The sequence below is a fragment of the Myotis davidii genome, unplaced genomic scaffold, assembly GCF_000327345.1.
Source record: "Myotis davidii unplaced genomic scaffold, ASM32734v1 scaffold391, whole genome shotgun sequence".
In the NCBI taxonomy this organism is placed as follows: domain Eukaryota; kingdom Metazoa; phylum Chordata; class Mammalia; order Chiroptera; family Vespertilionidae; genus Myotis; species Myotis davidii.
In genome coordinates, this window is record NW_006284336.1 from 3,104,443 (window position 1) to 3,114,220 (window position 9,778).

Below are 9,778 nucleotides of genomic sequence, written 5' to 3' on the forward strand. Positions count from 1 at the left end.
CAGGCATGTAAATATAAAGAAAGAATAACTTCATGAAATCAGCTTAAAGGAAGTACAACTCGTACGTAAAGAGGAGTGGACACAGGGGTGGTGACTTACTATGCTTAAAATTGGCCTTTTATTCAAATATGATAGAAAGGAAAAAAAAACAAATATGATGAAAGGGTTCAGCATGACAAAACAGTTGTTCTCCTTTTAAACTGAAGTTTGAGGAGGGGAAAGAATCCTTCTGGTAGACAGTAGAGATTATAAAATTCAGCATTTCATGAAGCAAATTCCCTTAATGTTAATTGCTGATTCACCCTAAAGGAAGAGTAAGAACTGGAAGACAGCAAAGCATACCTCATGATCACTTGAATCAAGATTGATTCTTTTTTTTATATTTTACTTTTCCCATCACCATCTATGCCTACTTCCACCTCCACCCACACCCCTTTCCCGTCCCCAGTCACCACACTGTAGTCCATGCCCATGGGCTCTTCTTTTTTCCCTTTTTTGCACAATCCCTCCACCTTCCCCAATACCTTCCCACCCCCATCAGAGTGGTCTGCCTGCTCTCTATCTATGAGTCTGTCTCTATTTTGCTTGGCGTTCAGTTTGTTCAATAAATTCTATGTATGTGTGAAATCATATGGCATTTGTCATTCTCTGACAGCTTTATTTCACTGAGCATAATGTTCTCTATGCCTATCCATGCTGTCACAACGGGTAAGATTTCCTTCTTTTTTACGGCCAAGTAGTATTCCATTGTGTCAATGTACTACAGCATTTTTATCCACTCGTCTACTGATCCAAATCTTGGCTATTGCAAATAATGCTGTAATGAACAGGGGTGTGTATATGCTTTTGAATTGGTGTTTCTGGTTTCTTGAAATCAATTCCCAGAAGTGGAATCACTGGGTCACCAAAAAGAAGAAAACAACTAAAATAATATATCAAAACTACATACTATAATCTCCCTGTTGAAGAATAGAAGCACATTAAAGGCTCTGATAAATCCTGCAATAGAAACATATTTAATTTAGAGTATTTCATCTAAAACATGAAATACCCAAACGGAGCCATTTTTTGGGACACTTATTAGTATCCCTTGAAACCACAGTTCCTGGGAACATCTTTCATAAGGAACAGGGGTATGTTGGTGGGACTGCTGAAAAGTTGCATACAAAATCTACACTATAATCAAAAGATTACGAATGGGTATTAAAGTCCTTTGGCCCCAATGCTATATCCAAGTCAACCACCAACCCAAAGTTAAGTTGTAATCCAAGTTAATTTCATAAATAGTATCTAGGCCAGTGTCAAGAGGATGGTCTTGATTCTATTATAGTATTCAGAAACAACTATTTGAAGGGAATAGAATTTCAAATGGCAAATGCCCAGGTTGTGGGCTCGAGCCCCAGAAGGTAGTGTGCAGGAGGCAGCCAATCAATGATTCTCTCTCATCATTGATATTTCTAACTCTCTATCCCTCTCATTTCCTCTCTGAAATCAATAAAAATATATTTTAAAAAATAAAATGGCATAGCTCAGGTGAAAACAATTCCATTCCTCACAGCAATTACACAGAAACACCTTAATTTTCAGTCATTCTAAATAAGCAAGAGCAGACAGTAAATGTGATTGACTTCTCCCAACTGTTTTGAGTATGCCCTAATAGCTTACATAGAACTTATTAAAATAAAGGTATGAGTTCTGTCATTTCTTCTGTGTCTACCACAGTCATAACTTCATCCTAGGACCTAGAAGCATGTTAAGTGAGTCTTATGAGCTAGTATTTTCCCAACTTATTATTGCTTTGTGGATTTTACTCAGTCATGCTCTTCTGGATACTGTTTCCAACTTAATTTTGGCCACTGCATAGCAGTATTTTTCCAAGTGAAGAGCCTGGACGAATGACAATGCCCATTGTAGTTATTTCGTATATTTTCCTTAGAAAATTTCTCCCTGAGCCTGTTCTTATGTTCCTTCTGCCTGAAAAATCTTACCCACCTCAGTCACCAGCTTCGTTTCAATAAATTCCCATTCATCCATTATGACTCAAATTAGGCATACACTCCAGAAAGCCTTGTACTTGCAGACAACAGAAATCTACCTTGAACTAGCTTAGAGGGGGAGCGAGTGGGAGGAGTAACTCCCTGAGTCATGTTACAAGAAGTACAGGACTGAATCCCAGCTGAGGCAAGGTTGGATCCAGGAGCTTGAACGATATCATTAGAGCTCTGTCTTGCCCTCCTTCCCTTGGGTCTGCTTTCCTCTGTTCTTTGGTTTCATTCTTGATGCCCAGCAGTTCAAGAGACTGTCATCACGGTAACAGGATAGCAGCACTCTAAAATTTAAGGTTGCATTTACGAATTTGTATATAAATCTTTGCAGCCAAACTCCAATTACCTTAGGTTGATGAGTGGGGGTGAAGGGGTTCTTCAGCTGTTTTAATATATGTTCTGTTCATAGGCAGACCTTCTCCATTGATAGGAAAGATCACCAGTGGCCTTCCCAAATTTATACCCCATCAGATTAGCAACCTTAACAAAATGAGTCTCTGACAATGGTTGTTATCATAAAGTTCCTAGGGGAGACACTTATTTGTCTGGGTCACACAGCACAGTTTGCTGAGTCAGTCCCACTCAGAACATGCAGGATTTATTCTTAACAAGAAAGAGGTCCGTTCCCTGCAGAGGGAGAAAGACAAAAAACAAGTTGTCCTTGCCACTTGTCCTGAGCCTCCTAGGCTGGATGGAAAGCATCTTTCTCCAGCTCTCACTGCATCCTGAGCAAATCTCTATTGATGCAATTAACATAAAACATTAATGTTGCACGTGTGTATGTAGCACTAAATGGCTGCACAGCACATATGTGTAGTGAAAAAATGCATGAATGGGTGAGATTACCACCTCATGAAGCTCTAAGCAGAAGTTCTCCAAAGGAAACTATCCAGTAGGAAGTTTATCAGTAATGTCAATAAAACAGGGCAATTGCTCTGGTATAAAAGGGATGTGAGTTTGACAAATGGAGAGAGGGTGTTGTTTCCTGAACGCCTGAGTGTGAGAATGAAGAGGCCTCCTGCTGGCACACACATGCTCTTCATGGGAACCTACTTGCAGATACCGCTGCAGCTTGGCGGCCACCTGTATCCTTACCTTTTCCAAATTGCATTTTAAGTATGCTTTTCTAGTCTTCCTGAAACTGTACCTATACATATCAGACCACATATAACACACTCTTTTCTCCCTCTCCACTCAACCTTCTTGCTGACCTCTTGTTACTTCTTGTCATGGACACACAAATTATAAGGAATGGATGAAACCTTACATTTCTTTGAGTGTAACTGGTTCACTCTACAGGTAAGAAAACTGACTCAGAAGGTTCAATTTGGCCAGTTACACAGTTGTTTTCCTTTAGAAGGCTGTTCTTAATGGTCCCCATAAGTCACCATAATCACTATTCTAAGTGGTTTAATCATCACTATAATAAAAAATTATCCATATAAAAACTCGGACTATGCATGCCCAGCCAGTGTGGCTCAGTGGTTGAGCATCGACCTATGAAACAAGTTGTCACAGTTTGATTCCCAGTCAGGGCAGATGCCCGGGTTACGGGCTCGATCCCTGATTGGGGTGGGGGAGTGTGCAAGAGGCAGCCAATCAATGATTCTCTCTCATCACTGTTGTTTCTATCTCTCTCTCCCTCTCTCTTCCTCTCTGAAATATATATATCGGACTGTGTAGAAATATGACAAGGGGGCACACCTGTGACTGATGTATCCTGAATCTATAAAGTCCCTGACTCCATGAGTTCTGAGTTTTTCTCATCTGTTCATTTTTAATGTATTTGGCAAAATGTACCTACAAGGAGGTAAATGTCATAAGGGAAGAACTTTTTGCTTATTTTTATCACAGATATGCCCCTAGAGCAGCGGTTCTCAACCCGTGGGTCGCGACCCCTTTGGTGGTCGAACGACCCTTTCACAGGGTTCGCCTAAGACCATCCTGCATATCAGATATTTACATTACGATTCATAACAGGAGCAACATGACAGTTATGAAGTAGCAACGAAAATAATTTTATGGTTGGGTCATAACATGAGGAACTGTATTTAAAGGGCCAGAAGGTTGAGAACCACTGGAAGCAGTCACAGAGATGGGACCCCATCTCTCACTGGAAGTTGAGTTAAAGAATCTGCAGGCACTTTTAGTCCACCAAAATAGAAGTCCGACCTAGTTGGGAGATACTGTACACTTACCCCACACAATTTTATTGACACCTCATAGTTCTAAAGGAATGCTCTTCAACAATGAAGCATTGATGGTATCCACATGTTAGAAAACCGTTTTGTCATTGTGACAAGACTTCACCATTACAGAACCTACAAAAGCACTTCCTGATCTTAACACAAATCTTTTCAACCAAACTTTAATTACTTTGATGGGGGGGAGGGTCTCCTCAGTCATTTTAATGTGCATTTTATGCTTCCAGATGCTCTATCCTACTTTTAGAAAGAAATGTTTCTCATTATCATAAAATTTACATGCTCATACATTTTACTGAAAGACTTAATCTTTCTAGGTGACAATAAACAATTCAGTAATTTGGAGGAAAAAAGTCACAGAAATAAGTGTGGAAATACCCAGGAATTCAGAGACCCAGGCCATAGCTCTGGGAGGAGAGAGGCAGGATGATTACAAAGAAAGCACAAAATTAAATTCTGTTCCTAATTCATCCCCCATCTTGAAAAGTTTGTTCAACTGCAGGAACCTAAGTTTAACCATATATAAAATAAAATACTCTTGTGGATAGAGTCCTCAACTGTGGCTCAGAACTTCTTGTGTCTAAGTCCTAATTCTATCAACAACTGGTTCTGTAAATTAAATAAACAATATTTCATCTCTCAGATTTGATAATGATGATGACAAGTCAATATGTCAAAAAGAGCTCACAAAATAGGCTATGTGTGGCCCTATGTTTCTCAAATTCTCCTGCAGTTAGGACAGGGCTATGTACTTAGTTCTGACCAGTAGGATGTAAGCAGAAGAAACAGAGTTACTTCCAGGCCAGGGCAGATGAGAACCCACGTCTGAAGCCCAAATGTTTAACTTCCTCCCAATATGGCTTCCTACATTTTTTAAAATCTATACTACTAGGAGTCGTTTCAATTGAGCTGTAAGGACTTATGAAGGCCTAAAATATTTTGTTCACTATTTACAGCTTTTGTGCACAAAATTTTGAATTCTTAAATTGGTGTTCAGTGTTTCACAGGTCTCCATTGACAACAGGTATAAGGGTAATTGGATCTATATTGATTAAAAAGAAATTATACCTATTTTCTCCCTGTCCCACCCATATTCACTGAGTTTGGGATTTTTTTTTTTACTGCCTGATTGATTGATTGATCATTATTACGCAGCCTCCAGTTCCACTGATTCCAAGTCCATGAGTTTAAATTGAAGGAATCATATGCAAATGATTCAGATTTGTTTCATCTTTGATCATGGTTCACTGTTCTTTACAAATACAATTTCTACAGATTTAAACCTAAAATTAATCTGAATACTGTGGAAGTGCCCCAGGTCTTGCTCCCTACTAAAATACCCAGGTCTGTTTTCTCATATTTATTGTTTGTTAATGTTCAACTTGTTTGAATTTTATACCATGTAATATGCATATGTGTCACTCTCTTGAAAAATTCTGAATTTTAACCACTCTCTCTTAAAAAGAAAGAACTGCAGAAAGGATTGAAACTCAAAAACATCAGAACATATATGAGAATAGGAAAGAAGAAAGTAAGAGTAATTAATATTCTAATATGGAGTAGTCAACTCCCCTTTCTGCACATACCTCAATGAAAACAACCACAGGAAAAACAACAGCAATAATAGTCACATGAGCTCTCCCTCTTAAAAAACAAACAACTGAATGAACAGAGAAAACCCATGGCAGCTAGGGTGAATGCAATGGGACAGCACCCCACATGTTGGCATTGGGAATTCCAAAGCAGAATGTCCAGATTCTTGCCTATTGTACCAAAAGAGACACCTGACAGTCAACCAGCCCCTCCATACCCAGTTCCCAGCCTTCTTATTGGCTTCTCCTCACATATGAATAAATGAGAACCACCTTGCCAGAAAAGGATCAAATAATAAATGTGATAACAGAGAAAACAGAGGTAGTACAAAAAAACTAAACATTTATCTTCAAAAACACTGGGAAAGCATTTATATCCATAAAATGAGAATAGGGTGTTACACAAAGGGAATAACCCAAGAACACAAAAAGTCAAAGTAGAGGAAATCCTTCAGAACACAGAACAAAGTAACATGTAGGGAGACTGTAATAAGGAAGCTTCTAGTTATTTCTCTGCTTACAAATAAAGAGGCAAATATCTCGAAGGAACATAGCACACAGTGAACTATTTGCCTTTGAGGAAGGGGATTGATTGTCTAAAGATATTTCATCTTTTGTGCTATATATTTCTGTATTATTTTTATAATCATTTATTGACTTATAATGAAAATGTAATCTTTTCTTTAATCTCATTCATACTAGTATCAAACTATTTTTAAGAAACCATTGCGACACAGACCTTCTAACCAAGTATATAATATGGTGATCCTCTGGGAAGATACTCCTATTTCTATTTATAAGTTGGTCTTTTTGAGGATTTCATTTAACTGAATTAATACTTCAGAGCACACTTTCTCAAAATGAGGTTTTCCCCATGCACTTACTAAACCGGAATTCCTGCAGTTGAACCTCCCCGGTGACTCTGCGTACACCAAAACTAGGAGAACCACCATTTCGGAGTCCAGTTTTGTCTGGGACAACCAATCATACAGAGCCACACAGCATTGCCCTTCTCAGGAAGCCCGAAGCCTCCCTAGCCAACATTTTCTGGAGCTGCCATACGGCTCTTATGATTTCCTGATCGAATTAATGGTTGCTAGACAGGGTCTCCAAATCTAGATTCACAGACCTTGAACTCTAAAGGCACTGGGAGACTGAAGGATGCTCAAATGTGCACCAAATTTGGATGTTCCAGATTAAAGAGAACAGCAGAGGCATAATTACAGTGTTCTGACACTTCTGGCTTGAGGTGGCCCAAAATCTTAAGCTTGTGGCTGGAAGGTTACACCAGCAACCACCCTTTTCAAGATCGGTATCACCACCGGACGTTCCAACAGAATCAAAACAGGCTCCCAAACCCAGCTTAGCCTGGAATTCAAGCTCTTTAGGTGCTGAGCTTTTGTTTACTCCTGAATAAATTCAATAAAGTGCAGTAACCATTATAATAAATGTAGATGTCACTAATTACAACACTAGATTTTAAGTGCAACGCTAGTGTCTCAAGTGGCCTTTAAAACTAAGTAAAATCACAGCCAATTCAAATTTAATTAAAACTATCAGTTTAATTTAGTTTGCTTTTACAATAAAAACTGCACTAACCCATTAACTGCATTCCGAATCTCCCATTACGCAGAGCAACCAGCAGCTTGCGGGCCTCCACTTCAGTGAATGCTGCGATGCATTCATTTACCTTGTTATCCAGTGAAGTTTCAGTTGTTCTAGACCCAACAGATGACCAGTTTCTGTCTTTGAAATGAGGCTTTTGGACTCATTCAGGTAATTCACTGTGTGATTAGAACAGGCTTTTGGCCAGCATCTTGTGTTTTTGCAAATTCATCCCAAGGCGCCTTTGTTGCTCAGTTTCTATCCAGAAACTGAACTCGCAGTTGCAAAGAAGGAGTCTTTGCAAACTGAATGAAAGAACATTGAGAATCTGGGCAGTCATGACCTAAACCTAGTCCTGCTGCTATCGCGCTGAGTGGCCTTGGACAAACCTCTTCCCTTTTCAGAGACTCAGTTTCCTCTTGTGTAGTCCTGAGGAGGATGGAGCATAATGAGGTTTGGGAGCGGTGCTTCCAAAAATTTGACATTCATTATCTTTGTCGTGTCTAAGTATTACCTGTCAGCACCTGCAATTCATATACACCGGTGACAATGGTTTCTACGGCATCATCTGCTTTAAACTCATCCTAGACAGTAGTAGTTGTAACAGTTTAATGTACCAGTTATACACATTTTTCTAATAGGATTAAACGAAATACACAACAACAAAAGTTATTTAAATGGCTAGCTAAGGTCATCTTGTATATCCCAGTGGGTTATGCATCACATTTGGAGAATATTAGCCTCCGTGACCTCTGAGATCCCCCTTCCTGCTCCAGGGATTTGAAAGTCTATGGAAAAGAATTTTATCACTTGACTCAGGTGAGCAACTGCACACACACAAATGAACTGCCTGCAGGGCTTGTCTGCTTCAGAGCAGAGAGAGGCGTGTCTGTTGAGGGAAAAGCACTGATCAGAAATGAAATTCAGGAGGTAGTAGATTTTATTTTAGGAGCGAAAGGCATTAGTAGTTTAGCGAATTCATAACAAACTGAACAATTCAGTCAAATGTTGAAGAGACAAAGATAGACCTTGTAGGAAGGAAGAACTAAAACCAAAAAGAAAAAAAATTGACCTGTGAAAAGTTTGCAATCCTTTAACCACCCGTGAGCGAGAAACCTGGAACACAAAAGGAGCAGGATCTCATCTGTTTGGGCCTTAATGAGGACTTCACTAGGTACACTCCATGCTGGGTCATCCTGGTCCAAGGATGCCCTTTCTGGAGATATAAGTATAATGAGAAAAACTGCATACAAATGAAATAAGGAGTCACTGGAGAAGAGTCCACACATGATGTGGTTGGGTCCAACTCATGAGGAGATCTGGGAAGGCATGAGGAGGGGATTATGCTGCCAGGCATGAGGTCATTCAGGGAAAATGTTGAGATGGATATAGAAGCGTTGACTTAAGGCTGCTTTTATAGGGAATTCAGACAACTGGGCTGTAGCTTTCCTTTGTAACACTGGTTAAGTCAGTACTGCGGTACTCAGGTAGCTATAGGTCTGTCTGCATGAGTGGAAAAGGCCTGTGTGAGTTGGTCCAGAGCAGAGCAGCTGCCTGCTCTTCCTGTCTTAATGTCATTCGTCATTTGGGAGGCAGCAGAGCCAGGACAGTGAGTCAACAGTAACCTGTATAACTTGAGAGCCTAAATATACAATCAGCCAGTGGCCAGACTATATGTGACAATAGACCTCTGACCCACAGCCTCTGCAGCAGCCAGCCCAGGAAGCCAACCTACAGCCTCTGTGGCACTCAACCCAACACAAGCAGGACTCAGTCAACAACACCCAGCTTCCCTAATGTTTGCCTCCTTCTCCTGTTCATGACCAACTAGAAAATGACAAATATGCTCCCCAAACCAGCCACACAGGATGTTCCACTTCTAGTTAGGCCACCTCCAGCTTTCCTGGGCCAACAGCCTCCAGACAGGGTACACCAGACACTCTCCCTTTTTCACTATCAAACTTACCCTCTTCCCCGCCTGTCTTTGAGTCCCTGCCAAATGCCAATTTGGTCTTCTCTTTATTCTCACTCGGGTGGTCATTGTTTTATTTCCACTCCCGTCTGAAATGGCCTAAAGATTTGCCTGGTGCCCATATCTACCTTAAAGCCCACTGGCTTAAGGAGGACATAGATTACATGGTTTGGGGCTGTGACCATCTGATCCACACATAATTCACACATGGCCCTTCCGTTCATGACATATAACACAACGCACACACTTGTGCACAGGCACACTCACTTCTGGTATTGGCTTGAATCATTTATGCATTCAATTCAATTATTTATGGCCTTATTTCAAGTGTGCTAAAGGCTTCCACCCAAGTTTACCCTG